A 23,984-nucleotide genomic window follows, 5' to 3' on the forward strand; every position below is an offset into this window, starting at 1 on the left:
AAGTCCCATTGTATACAATGATGTTGTAAAAATTGTGTCCCTTGTACTAAAAATGGCAAAATCAAGGTTTGCTTTTTGGAATTGTTTTGAAATATTTTCAAGTCCTGGTTGAATCCATGGATACAATATTTGTGGATATAGAGGACCTACTATATTTATAAACAAACTTGAATGAATAGTTGAGTCCCCTCGAGAAAAGAGGATGGAATATAAATAAAATTTATTATTATTATAGCTGAAATGGGAGAACTGAAATGCAAAACACTCACTGATCATCGTCTTGAAAAAAACTACCAAATGTAATCAGATAAAAAGCTTTTATTCATCTAAGTTATAAGAAAAAAAAACAATCTCAATACATGAATGTATTAGCCACTAGACTATATTCCACTGTATGAAGTCATTAAAGTTTACTGAACTTTGCAGGATTTTTACACATTGAGCATGATAAAGCTCACAGTTTTTGGGGTATTTTTTTACATTTCTGAACCTCTCCAGCAGATATGAATCATTTCCTGTATTGGTTTGTATAACAATGCATACTACTGGGGAGAATTGTGTTATCTGACATTGCATCTCTTTACATGATGCATTATTAGAAAGGCCTGTTTGAAACTAGTACCGTTACTATGGTTGCTAACATTTAATGTAATTTACCCAGGTATGTAGCAATTAAGGTTCATTGTTTCTCCTGCTATGCCTTGGAACCACGGTAGCGCCTTAACAAATCCCCTTGCTAACCGAATTACAAAACTTTATTTAATATCACATTTTAAAGCATAGGCAATGTGTTATATACTAACATAATGCTGCAGATATACTTCTTTAATAAAGAGAGCTGCAGCACCCTGAGGTGAAACAAATGTGTTATTTGCATTTCTGAACATTTTTCGTTTAGGAACTAAATAAAAGCTTTACCAAAGTGTTTCAGGCAATAAAGTTTAACCATAGCTGACCTTCTGTATTAAGTAAACAAACCTTTTTAGCCAGAGTGCTTCCCTCTGAACTCTGCAAGATGATAAGCAATACCTTAATTACATTCATTTACATGACTTTGAAATTGTTCCAGACTGAAGTCAATGGCTACAAGGTCACAGCATATGGAGAAGGAAGGGAGGCAGGCACATAATTAGGGGCAGCTTATACTGCACAGATGTGTGAGTTTCTTCTTCAGGGTTATTACAAACACATTTTTTAAATGGACTATGTTTTCCATCATATTTATATGGAAAACAAACATTTTAATAGCTGAAATTGTAATGTAAATCTTCTTTTGCTGAAATATAAACCTCTGTAAATTAGGATTCTTAATATCAAATAGCCAAGGCAGTAGGCTGAATATTTTATGCAAATGTTGAAATACTACAAGCTGGAAGGCAGTATTTCACATCAAGGTTACTGTGCACTAGCTGTGCTGAACACACAATGTACACCTAGGTGTTTTTAGTATATCAAAAGACTGCATTACACCAATATATTTGTAAAGTGAGGACAAATCAAAATATCCATGCTGATAAATTCTGATTAATTCATTTGATACATACAAGTCACTATAAAATTATTCTCCTCTAATAGATCTAACTCTTTTCTCTTGCTGGAGCATAGAGTGATGGAGAGATTTTTTAATTATCTTTGACTATGATTGTCCATGAATATTTTAAATATTTTTATCCACCTCCTTTCATTAAAATTACATCCAATTAACACGACAAAAATTAAAGTTAACATACCACAACGTTTAAAAGTAATCTAAAATATGATTATACTTATTTTTTAGTAGCATAAGTTCTCTGCTGGTGTTCACTGTATTGTTTTTTTCCAGGAAAATGGTTATCAGAATGCTCCTCTTACCACCATTTCTCACTGCTACTTCACTGCAACCACTCTAACCATTATATTTTCCCAAAATATGGTTTTTGCTGCCAGTTAATGGTATGAAAGTAGTCTATTTCAAATTTGGTGACAAACCACACTTCAGGAAAATAGTTTATTGTCTATGCCAGATAGCCAACCCACTACTCTGAAATACAAAGTTTTAAATGGACCAGAACACTTAACTGATAACAGCAATATAACAGCCCTTAAAGATTAAAAAAGCTTTTATCGTCAAGGTACATTATATCTGATGAGTAAGAACAGTAAAAAAGATCAGATAGCTTATGTGTCATAGAAATAATATTACTAAGAAAAAAACATTGTGATTAAGCACATGAACTACAGAATAATATAACTACCGTACTTAGATCACTGGTTCTCAACCTGTGGGTCCCCAGGTGATTTGGCCTACAACTCCCAGAAATCCCAACCAGTTTACCAGCTGTCAGGATTTCTGGGAGTTGAAGGTCAAAACATCTGGGTACCTACTGGTTGAGAACCACTGACTTAGATCAAACACATACAAACATAGGTTAACATTTCCAAACGTGCAATTTATTGCACCCCTTTCATTCACTATGTAATATAAATACAACTTCTATATCAATAAGGTTACTACCATTGAGGAATTATTTGATGCAATATATATGTTGCTGCTGCTGTTAGGTTTTATCTCCAGACTGTATAACACAATATTTTTTTTGTTCACATATGTATTTGTGCCAAAAAAAAACAGTCAACATTTTTTATCACATAGGACAATTCTAAGCTTGTTTATAAAATGAAGGGTTGCATTAACATTTGGGCAAAATCCAAATGTTATCTCAAGTAAAGAAGATGCCCTGCAAATGAACAGATTTGTTAGTCAATATTAATACCGTGTTTTCCCGAAAATAAGACAGTGTCTTATATTAATTTTTGCTCCCAAAGATGCACTAGGTCTTATTTTCAGGGGATGTCTTATTTTTCCATGAAGAAAAATTCACATTTATTATTGAACAAAAAAATGAACATTTATTATATACTATACAGTAGTTGTCATCACAAACCAGCATAACCAGACAAACTGTGAATCCTATCAAGAATTTCTTGTTACTATCAATATTTCCATGTACAACACTCTATGGTACGTACATTTACCGATCCTTAATGCTCTGGTGTTCAGACTTTGCATGGATAGGTGAAACTGGATAATAGCAGTCAGGACGTGGATTAAACAGAACTGGTTCATTGCGGAGTGCCTAGACAAGCACCCCAGGAACCAGACTGTGTTCACAATGATCCACTAATTGTGGATCAATCTGATCCAAAGATCCCCCCCACACACACACACACACACACACCTTGTCTGGTGAGATGCGGCAATAAGAAGTAGCATGTCCACACTAGATGAAACAGAGCAGTGAAACAAATGAAAGTGAATGTTCCCATGAGAATGCTGTGGTTTCCTCTCCAGCATGGAAGTGCTTGTTTACCTTCTGGAGAGCTCTTTTTCTGGTTTCTTTCCTCTAATGCTTCAATTCTAACCCTTTCTTCACAAGTACTCCACATTTTGGTCTTGGCTTCCAGTTCTGCATAGGATATATGCTGATCGGCTACAGCAGATTTTATAGCTTGATCTAGAATTGCCAGTTAGTTTTTCTAGCACAATATTTCTAGCTGGTTATACACTGCGCAACGCATTGGGGTGTACATTTTACAGATACTCTGACCTTGAGTCAGCTTGGAATTATATTTTATTTCCTGTGTAGAGGAGTCTTGTGAAGAGGCTGTAGCTTCTACAGGAGGCCTAAGTGAACAAGTGAAACCGTGGATAAGTGAAACAACATAACTTTGTTCAGGGTCACACTGTATCTGAAGAAGCATAACAGCATATGGAAGTATACGCTCTAATGATACCAGTTACTAATCAGTGGCCGTCAGTCAAGAAGGCTATGTATCACCTCCAGTATTAAAGAACAGTAAACCAATGTACATAAGTTGTTGGTAAATGTGATGGAGTTGCACCATATCTTACTGGCAGCCTGATGGATGTAACAGAATGTTTGACTTGATGGGGCTTTGGTCTGATCTAGTATGGGTCTTTTTTTGGCAAGATGCCAAAAAACATTGGTTTTCTGCTGTGACAAATACTGCTATCATCTTGGAATTATACACGAGAATTACAGCAACATTACAATGGTGGAGCAAAAAAAGTCCATGAGACAACCTTCACTTACACTGCAGCTGTTACCTTACAAAGTTCATGCACTTTGAAGATGATTTCTCTTTCTCTTTCTAGTAAAATTGTATAATTCTTGCTGATACAGTGAAATAAATAATTTGTGTATGGAACACCAATCAGGACAGTGCTAAATTATAATTATTTAGGATGGAATCATGACAACTGAGATGTCAGTGGAACTGAAAAGTCAGTATTGGTCCTTCTGTCCTTTAAATGAGGTTTGTATTTTAGCATAAAGGGAAAGACAAAAACAAATTCAACGAACTGACTCCACAGCATAGTCATCTGTAAAATAAGAGTAAAAACCCTTAATGACCACTGAAGTGTATCCAGTCTCATCCAAATTTGAAAGTGCCTGCACATTTGGAAGACTACAAGGAAATATCAGAAATTTCTATACAGACCTGTATAGAAATGTCTGATATTTCCTCGTGGTTTTCACCCAAGTCTTATTCTGCTTAATTTCCAAATTAGGATGAGTATCCTGCCTGAAACCCTGGAAAGTTGCTGCTAGTCACAATTTACAGTACCGATATGCTAGTCAACAGAAACTTTGGTAGGAGAGGTAGAAATAATATGTAAATAACAGGGATACTAAAGATTTGCACATTTTAAGCGAAGGTTGCCAAAGTACACATTTGTCTTGGTGTCCATCATATCATAGGAAATCAGATAATGGATTTGGTGTCAATCAATACCTCTATGGAATCAATGCTCATTCAAGTGCAAAGATACAAGTTGCATCCACTTTGGGATAATAATCTTGCCGCATACCTGAAATGCCTCTTCAAAGCTGACATGTAGGGCATGAGAGCAATAGCCTTCTTCCGCTGTGCATCCTTAGGAAATATATTTGTGTCACATTACCATTAAATTCCATACTACCACCATACTACTCCATTACTAGTCAACTGCTGCTTATATGGAGAAAGGTGAACTGTAAGTCTTGCAAGACCTGACTCCTTTCTTCTTTAACTTGACACTTCCCACCTAGACTTGAGGCAGTTGCTGCTGTTTATGAGTCTCTAAACAACTCTCTTTACACTAAGGGCCTCATGCCATGTGCAGGGGGAAAGCAGAGGGAACTGTCTTACTTCGTTCCCTACCATCTAGGTCAGTCTTCTGGGACGGCCAGCCATCCCACCCACATCCTTTCTCCATTTTTCCCTGTTTTCTCGCGTTTTCTGCAGTTTGGATTCACACAACTCCTGAAGAAGCAGTCTGGGCTCTGTTTCCAAGCGCTGTGAAAATGTATCATGGAGTCCCATTGGAAGTGCCCTTAAATCATGTGGTGGCCTCCCTGGGACTCCATTTCTGATGCACATGGAAACAGAGCCCAGAATGCGTACGAAGGAGTCACAATACCATATGTGTGCAACACAGTAAATAATCGATGCAGAAGAAAAAGCCTGCTTCACTCCCTTTGCTTAAAACCCAGTGTTCTATATCAGAAAAAGAGTGTAATGATGAGATTCTATGTATATTCAAAGAGGAAATAATATATTCTATAATATTGAATCTCAAGTGTTTTTATGACTGTAGTCACAACTTTTTATTGAGTTGAGACAGAAAACATCATTCCTGTCTTAAGTAGATACTGTTCAATAACTTAATTATTTTCCAAAGCCAACTTCTTCCTTCTTTGGTGTATAGTTACAAACAGTGGAAAAGTCTAAATGAAATGTCAATGACACAATGTCTGTGAACTAACCCCCCCCCCCCCCCCCCCCCGCTTCATCATATAGCAATGCTCCAGACTTTGAGTTTATAAAATGGTAATGGACACAGCAAAATGTTTAATAAGCATATGTATAGTGTGATAAAAATGGATTGAATAAATTTCCCTTCTCTTTTTCCCCTATAACAGTAGAGGTTGGGGTCATCCAATGGTAATTTGATCTACAAATGTTTCTTCTGTGTACTTATGAGGTACTGCAGTCAAAAGTGGGAGAGGAACTTTGGTTTTAGTTATCACTGCAGAATGGGTGAACTATTTTCATAGAGCTGATGGAGAAACACTGAGCTTTACACAACATGAAATACACCACTATTGCACTCTTTACTCTGCTAGAAAGAAAGAATGCACTGATCACAGCTGCTAACTGGGTAAAAGATAAACAATAACCTTAGGTTGTAATCTTATACTCTTCTACCTTGGAAATGAACCCAATTGAACCCACCTTTATTTTCTTCTGTGAGAAAAGCACAGAATTTTACTGTTACTGAATTGTAATGTTTTATTCTAGTTACATAGGTACAGCACATACACCACTACTATCACCATCACTACCTGCTCCTCCTCTTCTGCCTCCTCCTCTCCTTTTTCCCTGGCTTTTCTACCAGGACTGAGATCCTAAGAGGCTGAATTCTACTCTTCCTGGTTTTCTTTTGCAACAGAGTTTGGTAAACCATAGTGCAATGGTGGCGAACCAATGGCATGCATGTCAGAAGGGGCATGCAGCTCCCTCTCTCCTGGCATGCATGCCATAGCCTGTCCCTGGCTCACCATCCTGCCTCCCTTGCTCGCTTGCACACTTGCTCTCCTGTTGCTCCTCCCTGCTCGCTTGCGCTGCTTGCTTGATTGCTTGCCCCCCCCCACTTGCTTGCTCCCCCATCACTTGCCACCCCTGAGTGCCCAACCCCCTCCTCCCTCAGTTCTGGGCATTGTGTCTCTGAAAGGTTCACAGTCATTGCCATAGTGCAACCTTTGGTTTAATTATTGATTCTAGAAACAAGCCTGAAGCTGTCAGTTTATTAATCCATTGCACATACTCAGCAAGCAGCCCATAAGCCTCTTTTGCATTCTGATCTTATTGCTTTAAAATAGTGCCAAATGAGTTAGCCAAATTTGTTGGAAGGAGTCTAACCTTTAATCACTAAATCAACTGTTTGATCAATTCAAATTGCAACTCTAGTTTAAGTACATAAATGTTTTAAACAATATTTCACTTTAAAAGAATGAGTATGCCACAATCATGGAGAATCAATAATCATAAGACTATCTTAAATAACAAAATGCATTTCTTTATAAATCAAGATATATTGTGAACGCTGAAGCCTCAACACAACAAACAGCAGACAAAATATATAGAGCCAAAGTATATATTGCAACCTAATTTGACTTCTACCAGGTTTTAAAATTAATTTTACTATGCATGAACCTTGAACAATATCTACTTTTACTTGAACAATGTATTACCTGTCCTTGGAGTAGAACACATGATACTTTCCCAAGTTTACAGACTCCAATATGTGTACAGAGTTTTCCTGGTTGCAGTACAGTAGAGTCTCACTTATCCAACGTTCTGGATTATCCAACGTATTTTTGTAGTCAATGTTTTCAATGCATTGTGATATTTTGGTGCTAAATTCATAAATACAGTAATTACTACATAGCATTAATGTGTAATGAACTACTTTTTCTGTCAAATTTGTTGTATAACATGATGTTTTGGTGCTTAATTTGTAAAATCATAACCTATTTTGATGTTTAATAGGCTTTTTCTTAACCTCTCCTTATTATCCAACATATTCCCTTATCCAACGTTCTGCCGGACCATTTATGTTGGATAAGTGAGACTCTACTGTACTTATTTTAAGTTCATAGACAGTTTCTCAGTACAGCTTGTACAACAAAATCACAGAATATTTTGCTATTTAGTAGTACTCTACTTTCTGTCAATAACTACTTTCTGTCGATCCATATTTGAGCAAATAGACATTTTATTTTTGTACACTGTGTGCTCAAGACTCTTGGTGGTACTTTAACAACAATAGCATACAATGAAACTTGAGTTTCATGCTATGTACAGACTTTTACAACAATTCACCCACATTGTAAAAATAATGAAGATGGTAGGATGAGTCATTTCTTAAATTATCAATAAAGGTATGAGTTGTTGAGCAAGGAGAATTATAAATCTTAAATACTCATAATCTCTAACTATCAAGCGTTATATCTTTGTGTTTGAATTATACAACTTTAGATAACCAAGACATTTGAAAAATAAATGAAACAAGCAAGCGCTGGTGAACAATTAGGATTTCTCAAAAGCAAAATAGAAAATATAATGCTAGAAACCTATGCTTGCATTCACTCATACAGACACAAAAACACGCAACTGGGAGTGTTTTGAGTACCAGGCATCGCCTTCTGAATTCTCTTCTGTTGTTACCGAACCATACTAAGTAAGCACACTGAAATTGAAACATGCTTATCCCTACATTTCCATCAACATTGCTGTTGTCCTCCTAAATGTGGATTTCATCTTTCTCGCTATTAATGGTTTTAGTCAGATGCCATAATGCAGTTTCAAGCCTGACCAAGAATGTGGTGTCCACAAAACTTGCACCTCTGATGTATGTTTTAAAAACTCACCAGAAAGTCTGGAATAATCCAGAAAATCTGCTCAGATGATCAGAGTACATCTCTTGCAAGGACTAGAAAATATAGAGCACTTGTCAGAACACCACCAGTGCTGACGCACTTTTAAAAAATGCCAAAACACAGCTAGCCAGAAGGTAAACAAGTACTCCCACAAAAGAGGAAAGCACATCATTCCCTATGTACTCACTCCCTTTGCCCTGTTGCGGTCCAGCACTGATCCCTAACTGCCATGGATGTGTGCATCAGTGCACTTCAGCAGACTGGGTAAGGAAAAAAAACCAAAACATTTCTGGGTTCAGTTCCAATTCATAACCAGTGGATTCTGTGGCCACCTTCCCAGCCTCAAAACAGTTCTCGGGTGCTTATGTAGGTGCTCACAGCATGGTTTGGTTTAATGCAGTTCTTGACTCAATCTTAGTGTTTGTGTATAACCGTGCTGGAAGAGCTTCCTATATGGTACAGAATGATTCCTAATTTCTCAGGGTTCCAATTCATGCAAAGAATATTCATCAATATAGGAGTTTCTCCTTTTCAATGCCCTTAATGCATAAAGGGAACCAAGGATATAGGCTAGCACGTTAAACCTGCTTTAGTATTTATTTAGGTTGCTTAAGTAATTACTGAATAGCTATCATATCTGTCACTACGTTCCAAAATCTCTATCTGTCTCTATATCCAAATTCTTTATATCAAAGGTTCTTAATCTGTGGGTCCCCAGATGTTTTGGCCTTCAACTCCCAGAAATCCTAACAACTGGTAAACTGGCTGGTATTTCTGTAAGCCAAAACACCTGGGGACTCACAGGTTGAGAAGCACTGCTTTATATCCTCCCATGCTTTCATTCAACTCCTGTTTCCATCTTTCTTCCATTGTCCTTCTTTCATCTCTACCCACTTGTACTATTTTCTGTTTTTCCACACTCCTTTTTACTGTCTCTTTCCAAATGCCCCTGCCTAGCAACATCACCATGCACTGCTTGCAAAATTACCAGTGTTGACTCAGTATGTGAAATGATTTTGAGATGGGGTTTTCTTCAAAACAGCTGCTATATCATGGGTAGAAAAGGGTAAACTGAAGCCACTGAACGTTAATTGTGGTGACAAAAGTGCAGCAGAACATTGCAACTAGAAGAGAAACCAAGAGGCAAGGAACTAGGTAAGCAAGCACCATACACACAAACAACAAGCAAATAGGTAGGCAAGCAATATACACACAAACTTCACTGCCTGGTACATTCATGTCCTGACAATCTGAAGCTAGCATAACCTCTCCATTAGATGTTTCCCTTTGGAGCCATGTGAGATTAAAATAGTTGTATACATGGCTGTGTTAAAGAACACTCCTCTCAATACAATAAATGTAAAGAACTCTTAATCAGTGTTTTAAACATATTGTATGATAATTATCTAGAAAGTCAACATTCAAAACAACTTCTTCATCGCTGTTTTGTCAAAGTTAAGTGAAGTCTTACACTGTTAGCAACATATAAAAAAAATGTCAAAAAATGAAAATGTAAGGAAATGTATCGTTTTGGATTTATTCTACTTCACACCATCTGCTCTCAGGGCTGGGAAGTGTTATTTTTATTCCATAGCAGCTTTATAGACACAGTTAGCCTTGGTACAAAAACAGGTGACAGTTAAAAAACTAGTAAGAAAGTGCAACATTCTTTAACTGACACTTACTGCATTGGCCTTGGACTTCTAATCTTTACCAGACAGGCACACAAATCAATCCATCAGCTCATAAAGGTGTGCTTTCTTAACCTCTAAAACAGATGGGATTGGCCAGAAATGTCTAGCATGTCAGACTGTTAATCACCACTGCCCTCTGCACAAAATAACTCACTTAAGTTGAGGTACGGTTGCACTGTAACTGACATTAGTCTGTGGGAAACCCATTTAGCTGTCACATACTCCTGCCACTCCTGCTCTCCCTTAATTAAGCCTAATGTCTTATAATCCGACCCTTTGTGCTAACCTATTAACCCTATCTAGTACAAGTTCAAATATGTTAAACTAAAAACTTGCTATAAAATATGAAATACCAGCCAAACTACTGAAAGTAAAAACTACTTTTCTCTACCTACACCACGTCACTACCTGCCTGAAATTTACCACCTAAATTGAGAAAGGATCCTGATATATATAAACTCACAGGGCATGCAGTCTTTCAGAACCTACAGAATATTGAGAACACAAGAAATCCTGAGCCCATTAAGCGCTATATCCCATAGTTATGGACAACATTTTATTCTGTTCCAAGCTAGCCAAACCCCTTTACATCTGTGATAGGGCTGGGTATACAATGCAACATATGGCTCTTGATTCTTATTTATTGAAAATATATTCATCTCACTAATCTCAATCCTTGCATGATTAACATTGTGTCTGTGTGTACACACACACACACACATATATACACACATAATTGCTGGTATCCTCTTGCAGAGTATGCTAGAATAAAAATAGTTGTACAAGCAGCTGCACTTTCCCATAGGTTGCATAAGTATGCTTCTGTGGTCCTACAAGTGCAGTCAGTAGTTCTGCAAATATACCCACAGTTCTCACACACACTATGAATTTAGTGACTGGGGATCTATTTAATCACTGATCAACAGTGAACTCAAAGTCTTGATATGTGGTCATATAATCGAACAAATCAGATGAACTAAGCTGACATTTATACAATATATTAAATATTAGGTTATTTAAAAGTTATACAAATTAAATTAAATAATCACAAAGACTTTGATGTGTTATAAGGCTATGCATGTCATATACCAGTGTGTTGGAAAGCCAATGTGTTATAGCAGTCTGAGCAAGAGGACTCTGGATACAAGGGTTTGAATTCTTGCTCAACCATGGGGAGACTCACTAGGTGACCTTGGCGAAGTCATACAGTCTCAGCCCCTTCTGAATAAATCTTGCCAGGGAAATCTTGTGATAGGATCGCTTTAGGTTGCCATAAGTCAAAAACAACTGGATGACATACACCAACAAATTTTATATTTCATACTGGCGAGATTACATATAAATTTAGAATGCACTAGATTTTGACACTGCTTTCACATGCGGCATATTAGATGGAGTAAACATTTTCAGGTTTGCCTTGATCCCCTACTAATTTTTCATCTTGATGATTTGATATTTTGACATAACCTCTCCATTTGTTTACAAATAACTATACTATCCATATGTGTGCTAATTATAACATTGAAACTTCTCTATGTATCTGTTATTGCAGCTATTCATTATATTAAATTTTACGAAACAATGCAATTTTGCAAGAAAACAATTTCACCAGAAAAGACAGCTGTGACAAACATTTCACACCCCATATGTAACTCCAAAATATACCAGTTTAGCCACCCTTGCATGGGATCAAATACAATATAACGTACAGTGTTTCCCCACTACTTCGCAGTTCGCTTATAGCAGACTCGCTGTTTTGTGTGGAAAATTTTTATTTATGTATTTATTTATTTATTTGCCCACCCCATTGCTGCTTCTGAGTCTCTCTTCCGAGTCCTCCACATTTCCCAGCGTGGCCAGCTGGAGCGCTGGCAGAAAAAGATGCCTGGCCGCCTCTTCCAGCCTCCTCTGCTGCCGCCCACCCTCACTTTTCTTCCCTGGCTGCAAGAGCAGAGGCAGCCAGGGCAACATGGCAAGCAGGAAGCAAGGGGCCCGCCGGCACTGATAGGAAAGGCTTCACTTTCCTACCACGGGACTTGCAAGTGGGAGAAAGGCCACTTAACTATTAAAATAATGTTTATATATTAAAATAAAAATAGTGCCCCTACTTTATGGATTTCCACTTATCGCAGGTGGTCCTGGAACGTAACCCCCGTGATAAGTGAGGGAACACTGTATATGAAATGACAGTATATACTGCAAAATCTAAAACAAAGTTTAAATTTAAAAAACCATCATCATTTTTGGGTATCCTCAAGCCCATGTTAAGAGCCATCAGCTCCATCAAGTAAAGGAGGTCTATTCTGCTAACTATTGGGAACAAGGAGAATGACCTTTCCAGCCTCCTCTCACTTGCAAACAAGGATTTGTAATAAGGATGTATGACAGCAATCCTGCTTCTGTTTGCTACAGCACATATACCTGCATCCCAACCTCCTGCGATCGATAAGCCTGTTAGATGTTGGGTACAGTTTGGAGGGATATTTATGACCATGTCAACAGTGCCATAGTCATTATTCATTATTACTAAATATGGAGAATTTATGAATCTGTAACTGAAAAAAAGAAATACCAGACAGAGTTCCTAAACCCTCACTAATCTAAACAGTAACTCGGTTTTCTAAAATACCAATTTTTCAGCCTTGTCTTGACCCACTCTATACTAAAAGATGTTTAATTTCAGTGCTAGAAAATACTCCATATCATTAAAATCTACTTTTTCCATATATGTATCTATTACAATACAATGGTCCCCATGGATGCAAAAAGGTGAATTATCACATCTGATATTGTGAAATGACAGTGATACGTACTGCGCTGAATCACATCGACGCCATTTTATGTACAGGACATTATTTATTTATTTATTATTCAAACTTATATGCCACCACTCCCCTAGGGCTTGGGGCAGCTTACAAGAACAGGCTAAAATCTAACAATTTTAAAAAATCTTTAAAATATCTTTAAAACATCTTAAAAACACTCCCACAGGGCTTGGAGCGGCTTGCAATAATAAGCTAAAATCTAAGCAATTTAAAAACAGCAATAACTGAGATCAAAAGCCTGCCGAAACAGGCGTGTCTTACATGCCCTGCGGAAGACTGATAAGTCCCGCAAGGCACGAACTTCAGGTGGCATAGTGTTCCAGAGTGATGGCGCCACTGCTATAAAAGCTCTACGTCTAGTTGCTGTTAGACGCAAGGTCTTAAAACTGGGAACTTCCAATAGATCTTGGTCCTCAGAACGGAGGGATCTCTGGGGTTTGTAGGGGGTGAGGCGGTCTCTCAGGTACATTGGCCCTAGACCATGTAAGGCCTTAAAGGTAAGCACCATCACTTTGAAAGTGATCCGGTGCTCAATTGGTAACCAGTGCAGCTGCAGTAAGATTGGTGTTATATGACATCTCATCGAGACTCCTGCAAGAAGTCGAGCAGCTGCATTTTGTACCAACTTGAGCTTCCGGATAATGATCTATGCTTGTAGGAAATTGCAGATCTGGAGAATCCACATGTTGCCCTGCTCTCCAGTTCCTTGATTTTGTTGCATGGGCTAAAAAGCTAGGTTGAAGGGGGCAATTTTCAGCTGTTGCAATGGTACAATGACTGTAATTGTAAATTCTACTAACCACAATATGTTAACTTCAGCTTTTATTGTTATATGCTGTCAAGTCAACTTCAACTTATGGCAGCCCTATGAATGACAGACCTCCAAATAACTCTGTCTTCACCAACCATGCTCAGGTCTAGCAAATTCCAGCAGCATAGTCAATACTGAGTGGAATGCTAACTACAATTTTTCATCAATAAGAAGTCCGAGCACCTCCACCTAATGGAAATTTTCCAATAAAGCTAAAGTTAACATGTGCTATCTAATCTAATGCTTTAACTGCCTTTTGGGCTAATTTTAATAGGATTAATCTGCTGAATCTTTATCTATGTAAACTTGGTGCAGTATCAAAATGTTATAAAAGTAGAGAAGCCACCAAAATATATGAAAAGATGGTATTTACATGACTCAATGGAAGATGGTCTCACCCACACACCCACCCAGCCTTGTGACACTTCTGACGGAATTCTGCAATCTGTCCACAAAGGTGAGTCAAATATTTGATTCCCAGATGAAGAATTCTGTTCTGAAAAGAACTACTATGCTGATTATAACATTTCAGTCACACCACCAAAACATGCAAAATCAAAAGGTGTTCAGAATTATGTAGTTCTTTACACTCCAGGATGCTATATTCTGAGCTAGGTTGTTTTCCATAATCATTATAATGGGTTACATATAAGTGGATACAAATTCATCGGAGGAGGAAACTTCAAATCAGCAAAGCCTTCTGTCAGCAGAGCGGAAGAGATTCCATTTTTAGTGAACCACCCCCTTCCAATATGTTTCATATAGCTGGTAACCTTTGTATGTGAGAAGTGACACAAAAGAGAGCGAATTGTCACAATACACCTCCCTCCCTGTTGCATTCAACTGGATCAAAAACTGTTTAGTCGTGTCTCCAATTAGATATAACCATAAGATTTTGTTTCACCGATCATGGTAAGTTGGCATTGTATGTATAGTATTGTGAACAAATTATATAGTTCACTGTTCAGTTCATTTATGAAAATGTTTCATTCTTTCCTTGTTGTCAGAAGAAAGATCATAAATAGCACAAGGTAGTTAATACCATTAAGAGCCATCTTTGTGCAGTGGTTTGAATATTGGGCTAGGATTGTGGGATACCAGGTCCTAATTCTCACTCTCCCATGAAAAGCCAATAGATGACAGTGGATAAGTCATATTCTCATACTAAGAGGAGAGCGATGGCAAAGATCCTTAAATAAATCTTGCCAAGAAAAGATGCTATGGATAGAATCATCACATCAACATAAAAATATCAGTGACTCTTAACCTATACATACATAGTAAAATACAAAATATTGCTGAGCATCAGAAAGTGATCTTAAATTTCAAGGCATTTAAAACCTGTTTGAAAATAGCAATAAGCACGTGTATTTTGCAGTTTAAGATTAGTTTATGATTAACATTTATTTATTTAAAAATATAAGATAAATATGGAGCCCTTGCGGCACAGCGGGTTAAACAGCTGAGCTGCTGAACTCCCTGGTGGTTCGAATCCGGGGAGCAGGGTGAGCTCCCGCTGTTAGCCCCAACTAAACAGAAAATAAATGTGTGTTTTTATTATTCAATGACTGATGGGGCAGTACTGTTGCTTTTGTCACAGAACATATATAGAGATGAGATAAGATTTGGGGCTAAATATTATTTTTGATTAAGTCATGAGATAAGGATTTTGAGTAAATGTAACATTGTCGGCTTTCAATTCTTCAAACAATAATGGGAAAATTGCTAGTTGTTAGATGATGTCAGACACAATGCAACAGATCCAAATATGTGTCCGTCAAAAGAAATAGTCATAAGCTGACGCAATTTTCCTACTTGCCATTGTCCTCATCAGCCCCCACAGACAACACTGTGGAAACATTCAAAGAATCATGAAATCCAGCAATTTTGTGGAGGCAGGAAAGAAACATTTTTTAAAAACCTGGCAGAGACTTATATGGCCTTATTCTGCACAAATTACTAAATATTTCCTTTATTGTTATAGGTTATCTCCCATTCACCTCACCTTATTTCACTTAGAAGGGTCATGCATGGCATATAGCATCCTGAAGGGATCCTAGTGCTGGTGAGGAGAGAAGAATGTGGGAAAGACAGTTTCGTCTTTTTATTTCTTTAAACATAGACTTAAATCCAACCCACAAACAGAAGTTAGGATATGTGGTCTGAAATAAATGCATATTCTTCATAGTTGGTGAAGATAGAAACTTAAAATGAGTTGGAAGGGACCTGAAGTGCCATATAGTCCATACCAGACTAGAATAAACAAATAAAATATTCCCGAGAGATAGCCATCGAACCTCCAAAGCAGGCGATTCCACCATTTTCCAAAGCAGGCTGTTCCACTGTCGGACAGCTTATTCAGTAAAAAGGATCTTCCAAATGTTTAAGTGAACTCTTTTTTCTTGTAATATGAATCATGTTCATGTTCATGTTGTTCAGTGGAGGAGCATAAGATGAGCCTTGCTTAAACCAGTCTCTTGTCTCTCAGAAGTGTATTAAACAGAACATTGGAGCAACAGCTCCTCATGCTGTACACATCTGATATTCAGAAATGTATTCCATCTTATTATGGAAAGTCTAGTTAGATATAGAGAATGCCAGGGTGGTGCAATGGTCTGAGCATTGGACTACATGGAAACCCCCTGGGCATCCTTGGGAAAGTCATAAATGGTTAGCCTCAGGGGAAGGTAAATACAACCTTCCCCTGATCTTGCCAAGAAAACCTCGTGATAGATTTGTCTTAGGCACACAACAATAACATTTGATATAATGACTATTAGCTATTAATAAACCTATTATCCATTAATTTTCTAATCTGTTTTTGAAAATTATATCCTTCTAGATTTGTTTTTCTGCTTCTTGGCAGGGGGTTGGACTGGATGGCCCGTGAGGTCTCTTCCAACTCTACTATTCTATGATTCTATGATTCATCCAGCCATTTAAAACTTACATGAAAATACATGTTACATATCCCTTGTCTTGCACGAGATATGCAACCCTCCAGATGTGACTGAACTATAACAGAACACTCTTCACCATTGGCTAGGACTCATGGGAGCTAAAATTCAACATCTGGACAGTCACAAATTCCACACTTGTTGCACACTGAAGCTCCTCAAATGAAATATCAGAAACATGATTTGGTAATTTCACAATGACTTAAAATTGATTTTTAAGAAAATAATTTCCAAAGACAATAAAGTTTATAGCCACATTTTTTCCATCTGTAGAAAAAGTGTTTCTTTATTCATCAGTTCAGAAGTTCAAAAATAATTTGCATAAAGCATACAAATGGAAAACACACTGTGCTTTTCAAACTATTCCTTATCTCAACAATCTTTACAACAATTTTGTACAGCAAGCATCTGCAAAATCATTTCTTGACGAAAACCACCTAGTGATTTAAACTCGAAACTTCCTGGCTTTACTGCACAATTTTAAACATGTCTACTCAAAAGGAAGGTTTACTGGGTTCACTGGGGCTTATATGTGGAGCTCTGAATGTAGAGCCGCTTTGAAGATCATAAGTCTGCAGCTGAGAAGCCAGCTGTTTGCCCTGAGAACGAGGTCTACTTTTTTGCCTTTCACGTACTCCATTTTCAGTACGGTAGATTTTTATGAGCACTGCTTTTTATACATTCTGGATTCAAGGAACCCTTTATGTCAATGTTTCTCAACCTGGAGGTTGGGACCCCTGGGGGGGAGGTTGCAAGGGGGTTCTGTGTGGGAAGTTTGTCCCAATTCAATCATTAGTGGGATTCAAGGGACTCTTTGCAGGTGAACTATAAATCCCAGCAACTACAACTTCCAAATGTCAGGGTCTATTTTCCCCCAAACTCTCCCAGTGTTCAAATTTGGGCATACTGAGTATTTGTGCCAAGTTTGGTCCAGATTCATCATTGTTTAAGTCCACAGTGCTCTCTGGGTGTAGGTGAACTACAACTCCCAAACTCAAAGTCAATGCCCATCAAACCCTTCCAGTACTTCCTATTGGTCATGGGAGTTCTGTGTCCCAAGTTTAGTTCAATTCCATCATTGGTGGAGTTCAGAATGCTCTTTGATTGTAGGTTAACTATGAATCCCTGCAACCACAACTACCAAATGACAAAATCAACCCCCCCCCCCCCCCAAATCCCACCAGTATTCAAATTTGGGCATATCAGATATTTGTGCCAAATTTGGTCCAGTGAATGAAAATACATCCCGCATATCAGATATTTACATTACAATTCATAACAGTAGCAAAATTACAGTTATGAAGTAGCAATGAAAATAACTTTATGGTTGGGGGTCACCACAACATGAGGAACTGTATTAAGGGGTTGTGGATTAGGAAGGTTGAGAACCACTGCTTTATGGAGTGTCTATTACCAAGAAAATCCTGCATCACTAATCACTTGTATGCTGTAGAGGATCCTAATATATGTACCATGTGCTGATCTCACCTTTTAAGTCTTTCTATTGGTCCATATTAACCAAGATGGCGCTGGATTACCTAAAGTCTCCTATGGTTCTACATCGCTAGGGCAGAGGAACAAAAAGTGTTCATAAAGCATTACAGTGGTTTCCCCGAGATTCATTGAGAGATCCCAATTAGCTTCGAAAAACATAATCATTTTGCAAAACTGTATGAAACCACTGCTCTCCAATCAAAATTAATAGAGAGACACTATTAAAACAAAACTCTTATACTGGGGTCAAGCATTAGAAGTCTAAGTTATATTCAAGAAGCCATAGTCAAAAATGACATTTACATTTTTCATGTGAGAAAAAATAAGGTTTTTGCATATATACAAATGCACTAACATGTTTCTATTTAATGCTTTGAGCAACACTTTTCTGAATTTATGTAAGAATACTAAAAGAATTAAAGAACCAATCAACGAACCAAGGTAGGTATACCATTCAACAGATTTATATATTATTTTTGCTACACATTCCTTTCCCTGGAAAGTGATAATTAACAGAATCACAGTGACCATGGAGGTCAGATTTAACCCTTTCCTCCATGCAATGTCATTTGAAGGGAAATATTTCCTTTAACACTGACGTTCAAGAGGAATTTTCTTTTGATGGGAAAACAGGCTTCAGGTGATGAATTTTCCACAGGGCTATAACAGAGGAGGAAAGGGCTAAAGTACTTCTCCATGCTCTTCTGATCCAGTCAATGACTTATCATCTCTTTTCTTGTGGATCCACCTATACATATTTTAAAAGATTCAAGTAAAATTCAAAGTCACATTTAGTGACAGTTCTAATTTGGACTCAGAGATACAGAATGAATTTCCATCCAAAACTTGTGTAATGTCTAATTCCTCACCCTGAAACCGAGTTTTCCAAGATGATCCGAAGAAAACAGTAAAAGTTCTGATGTTTTGATTTTAAAAATAATTCTAGCTACTTCGCAAACATAGGATCAATGCACAAAAAATTGTGTGCCCACACCTGATTTACTACTACATGAAGATACAGTTTTGTAGTTTCTACCAAACAGATATAAAAAAATTGATAAGAAAACACATTGAGTATTATATATATTAATTTCTGACCCAGTTTTAGACCCATAAGCCCTCAAAGAGGATTTGCAGATCTCTAAATATTGAAAAACTCTGTAAAAACCAATCAATTTCCAAAGAAAAGTAAGCATATTTCAAACACTGAAAAATGAAACAACTGCCAAGTATTTCATTTTAATTTTTTGCTTTCTTGAAATTACACCTTGCACTTGTCCCTCACATGTGTGCTTCTTATACAGAAAACAAAATACCATTGGGAGGTTTTACACTTAATAAACAAAATTTTGGGAACTTTATATGTAAAAACAGTAACAACTCCTAATAAATGGGATGGAATGCAAACCTTGTAGCTAGGCTTGAAAGAAATTACCAGCCAAAATTAAGGAGCCTCACTTGGGGTATTTGAAAGAGGGGGATAAATGTATGTTGTTTCATTTCTAAAATAGAATCTTCAAACAAAAAAGAACAGAACAATAGCTTAAAAGATGTGAGCCAAAAGATTTCTGCTAAGATCAGTCAAATTTTGTACCTTTTTACTACTCAAAACATGGAAAGTAAATCTAGACAGTTAAGACAACGAAGACACATGGAAAGACTGCAGCTTCCTAACACAACTATCAGTTGATCAAGTTAGTCACCATGCCACACCCTCAATATTTGTAATTTGTCTATTTGTACAATCAGTTTGCAAGCACTTTACTCAAATATATGATCGCTGTTATCCCAGTTAGAGTTTAAAAGTTAATCCTTTTTAACTTTAGTTTTAACAATCTGTGCCATGTGAGAAGTCATGCATTTCACAGAATCATTTTGCCACTATTAAAAGTACTCATCACCAACATTTTACCATCAAATATTTCTTTACTCAGTTCTGCATACTCTGACATCACAAGCTCACAGAGCAGTAACATTTAAACAGGGATTCACTCACATCTGCCACTATAAGACATTTCATTCCAAAGCAACAGAAGAAATATCTGCATCAAGTGAGCAAATCTACATGAATGAAACCACCATTTTTTTCTAAATATAGCCTTGGATTCTCTTTTCCTAATCAACTGTATAATTTTAAGTGATCTCTCTGATATGAGAAGCTAAGCTGGGTCAGCTCTGGTTAGTACTTAGACAAGAGACCACCAAGGAATACCAAGTGCTACAGACTATATTTCAGAAAGAATTGCCAAAACCATCTGAGTATTTTTTGTCAAAGAAAATCCTATGAAATTCACGGGTTTGCAATAAATCAACAGGCAACTTAAAGGCACAAATACATCAATATATGGTGCCATAACCAAGCACCAAATGAATCTAAGTGTGAATTCTAAGTTGAGTACTCAAAACAAATTTTTTAAAAAGTTTGTATTTCCAAATGTAACATATACTAGAATGTTTCCCTAAATATCACTTCCACAGCTGGAAAGCCAACAAGATATTCTAAGAAGCCCATGCATGTCAAAACATTTGTAATCCTAACTCAAATCACAACACATTTAACAAACAAAGAAATAAAAACACTTAATGGTACCAAGAATAACCTTCTGTCATTTTATAAAACTCTTAGTCATGAGTCGGTGTTTTCAATTACAATCCCCCAAGAATTAAAGGTGTGTGTGTGTGTATGTATGTATATGTGTGTGTGTGTGTATATATATATATCTTTCTTTAGATTCATGTTCTCTGTTACCAGCACTGGATCATGATAAGGTGAGATGTTGTTATCAGTATATGGAGCAACAGACAGTGCGAGGGCTTAAAATAGAGACCTTTGCCTCAAAAGAAAGCAGGTTACAGGAGGGCACAAAAGTGTATACATATATATGATCAAAATGATGAGAAAGCGCCTTTCACGGAGGATGGAGTGGGGAATTGTCTGTGACACATGAGAGGGGGTGGAAGAATCATGTCTAAAAAATCTGAAGGTCTTCAGCCCTGGGTTGGGCACATGTGTTTGGATATGGAAAGGGAGTGAATAAATAACAGGAGCTGAGCAGAGACTGACATGAGGCGTAGCCTTGCCTGGTGGGATAGTGCAGGCGACTAAGGGCCCTTCCATACAGCCATATAACTCAGAATATCAGGGCAAAAAACCCCACAATATATGCTTTGAACTAGATTATATGAATCCACACTGCCATATAATCCAGTTCAAAGCAGAAAATGTGGGGTTTTATTCAGCTGTGCGGAAGGTGTCCCAGAAGGGGAGATCATAGCTTAGAAAGGAGACCTGAGGAGCAGGCAAAGAGGGGAGACCAAGGTAATGAATTAAACTGTGTAATGGATGTAGTCTGAGACTCCTTGAACTGCCAGGGCTCAACGCCCTGGAATCATAACCATGTGCAGCTTGGTGAGGCAGCAGCACTCTTGGGCAGAGAAGGTTGAAAACCTTGTAAAACTGCAACACCCAAGATTCCTTAGCACTGAGCCATGGCAGTCAACATGCATGGCTCTCTCAAAGGCTGATTCCTGTGGAACCTTGTGCCCAGCTTGGCTTCCTCAGAGGAGCCGCAGCAGCCATGGCACACAAGACTTGGTGGCTCCCTCAATAATTCAGGGAAAGGGGGGAAGATGCAGGAAGGCAGAATAGGCCAACATTTCAGGAAACTGGGTTGCTGTGAGTTTTCTGGGCTATATGGCTATGTTCCAGAAGCATTCTCTCCTGACGTTTCACCTGCATCTATGGCAACCATCCTCATAAGTTGTGTGCGCTCTGCTGGAAAAGAGGCAAGGGAGGTTTATATATCTGTGGAAGGTCCAGGGTGGGAGAAGGAACTCTTGTCTGCTGGAGGCAAGTGTGAATGTTGCAATTGGCCAGCTTGATTGAATAGCCTGGCAGCTTCAAAGCCTGGCTGCTTCCTGCCTGGGGGAATCCTGTGTTGGGAGGTATTAGCTGGCCCTGGTTGTTTCCTTTTTTAGTGTTGTATATAAAAGAAATTGTTTTATATACTAGTTTTATTTTGTATTGTACTGTGTGTTTATTTTTTGCATTGTTTTATGCACATTTTGCCATATGTAAGATGCCCTGAGTCTCTTCGGGGAGATAGCAGCGGGATACAAAAATAAAGTTGTTATTATTATTATTATTATTATTATTATTATTATTATTATTATTATTTACTGTCTTGATTATTGAAGGTGTTTTTTTAATACTGGGAGCCAGAATTTGGTTCATTTTCATGGTTTCCTCCTTTCTGTTGAAATTGAACCCTTCCACACAGCTGAATGAAATCCCACAATATCGGCTTTGAACTGGGATATGTGGCAGTGTGGACTCAGGGCCCTTCTACACAGCCATATTACCCAGAATATCAAGGCAGAAAATCCCATATTATCTGCTTTGAACTTGAATATATGTCAGTGTGGACTCAGATAACACCGTTTAAAGCAGATACTGTGGGATTTCCTGCTTTGATAATCTAGGATATAGGGCTGTGTGGAAGAGCCCTCAGATATTCCCGTTCAAAGCAGACATTGTGGGTTATTTTGCTTTTGATATTCTGGTTTATAGGGCTGTGTGTCCACATGCTTATGGATTTCAGGGGATTCTTGAGGATTTCAATCAGCAAAGAAGGTAACCAGGGGATGGAAGGAGGGGGAGGATTAGAACTTTATTTTGCCCACCCACACAACCTCCAAGGGCTGGTCAAACTTTAGGTGTCCATTTCAGAGGGGGAAAGGTGTGTGTGTTTGAAGGGGGGGATTGAAAACCAGCCTGATTGTTACCAGAAACAACATTGTTATTATCCTCCCTCCTTTGAGAATGACAGCGAGCCTGGCTTTTTTATTAAAATGCTAACAATAATGCTACAGATGCCGCCTGGGCTGCCTTTGCGCCTTGAGTCGCTTTGCCTCTTGGCGCCAGGACAGCGCCTCTGCCTCTGCCTCTCCCCGGAGCCCCCCGCCACCTCAGCGGCCATTTCCTCCGTCCCTCCTGCTCCTCCTCCTCCCTCTCTCGCCCTTCCTTCCCCCTCCGAAAGGGGGGCAAGGCGGCCCCACTGAGCCACGGTGGCAGCAGAAGCAGCAGCGTCGCCAGGCAGGCACTCGACTCACCCTTGGCGTCGCTGGACTCCGGTGCCTTGGCCTCCTCTCCTTTGCTTCGCCTTGCCTTGCCTGGCCAAACGCCTGGCCAGCTCGAGCAGAATAGCCACGGAAATGGGCAAGGCGCGGAGGAGGGAGGCAGACCGGCGCGTCTCTGTCCCCTCGGTTCTCCCTCCGCGCCTCCGAGAGCCAGTTTCGGGGCCTCCCTGGGAAATACGCCTCCAGTCTCCTCCTATTCTGTGCCGCCTCGCTCTCGCTCTCGCTCTGGTTCGGGGCTCTGCTGCAATGCCTGTGAGGCTGACTTTCAAAGCTTCACCCGCAGCCTGTGATCCTCCCTCCCCTCCCTCCTCTCCAGCCTGCCCTCTCTCCCTCCCCTCCTCTCTCTCTCTCTCTCTCCTCTTCTCCCTCCTCCTCTCCAGCCTGTCACAATCCCTCCACCCGCCTCCTCTCCTCGCCATTCATCGCTCCAGCCAAGTTTCCCCCTCGGTTGCCTTCCTCTCTCCCTCTCCCCCGCCGCCCCCTTGACACAGGAAGGCAGATGCCTCGGGAGCATTCCGGGCAGGAATGGACGCCTCCAGGCACACCCGGGAACGCGGCTTCCTCACGCCGGCCCTGGT

The 23,984-nt window shown here is 38.8% G+C and overlaps 1 protein-coding gene across 5 annotated transcripts in view; it reads right to left on the reverse strand.

The window, feature by feature from the left end:
• The window catches only part of nrip1 (nuclear receptor interacting protein 1), a 118,831-nt gene extending 95,093 nt beyond the window's left edge, over positions 1 to 23,738 (reverse strand). For all 5 annotated transcript variants that reach the window (XM_008115691.3, XM_008115689.3, XM_062974994.1 and 2 more), the window contains exon 1: positions 23,380 to 23,738. The gene's annotated coding sequence lies outside the window, so the exon portion shown is untranslated. The remainder of the gene's footprint in view (positions 1 to 23,379) is intronic.
• Positions 23,739 to 23,984: the final 246 nt, after the last annotated feature.

This window comes from Anolis carolinensis, chromosome 3 (genome assembly GCF_035594765.1).
Source record: "Anolis carolinensis isolate JA03-04 chromosome 3, rAnoCar3.1.pri, whole genome shotgun sequence".
NCBI classification, from domain to species: Eukaryota; Metazoa; Chordata; class Lepidosauria; order Squamata; family Dactyloidae; genus Anolis; species Anolis carolinensis.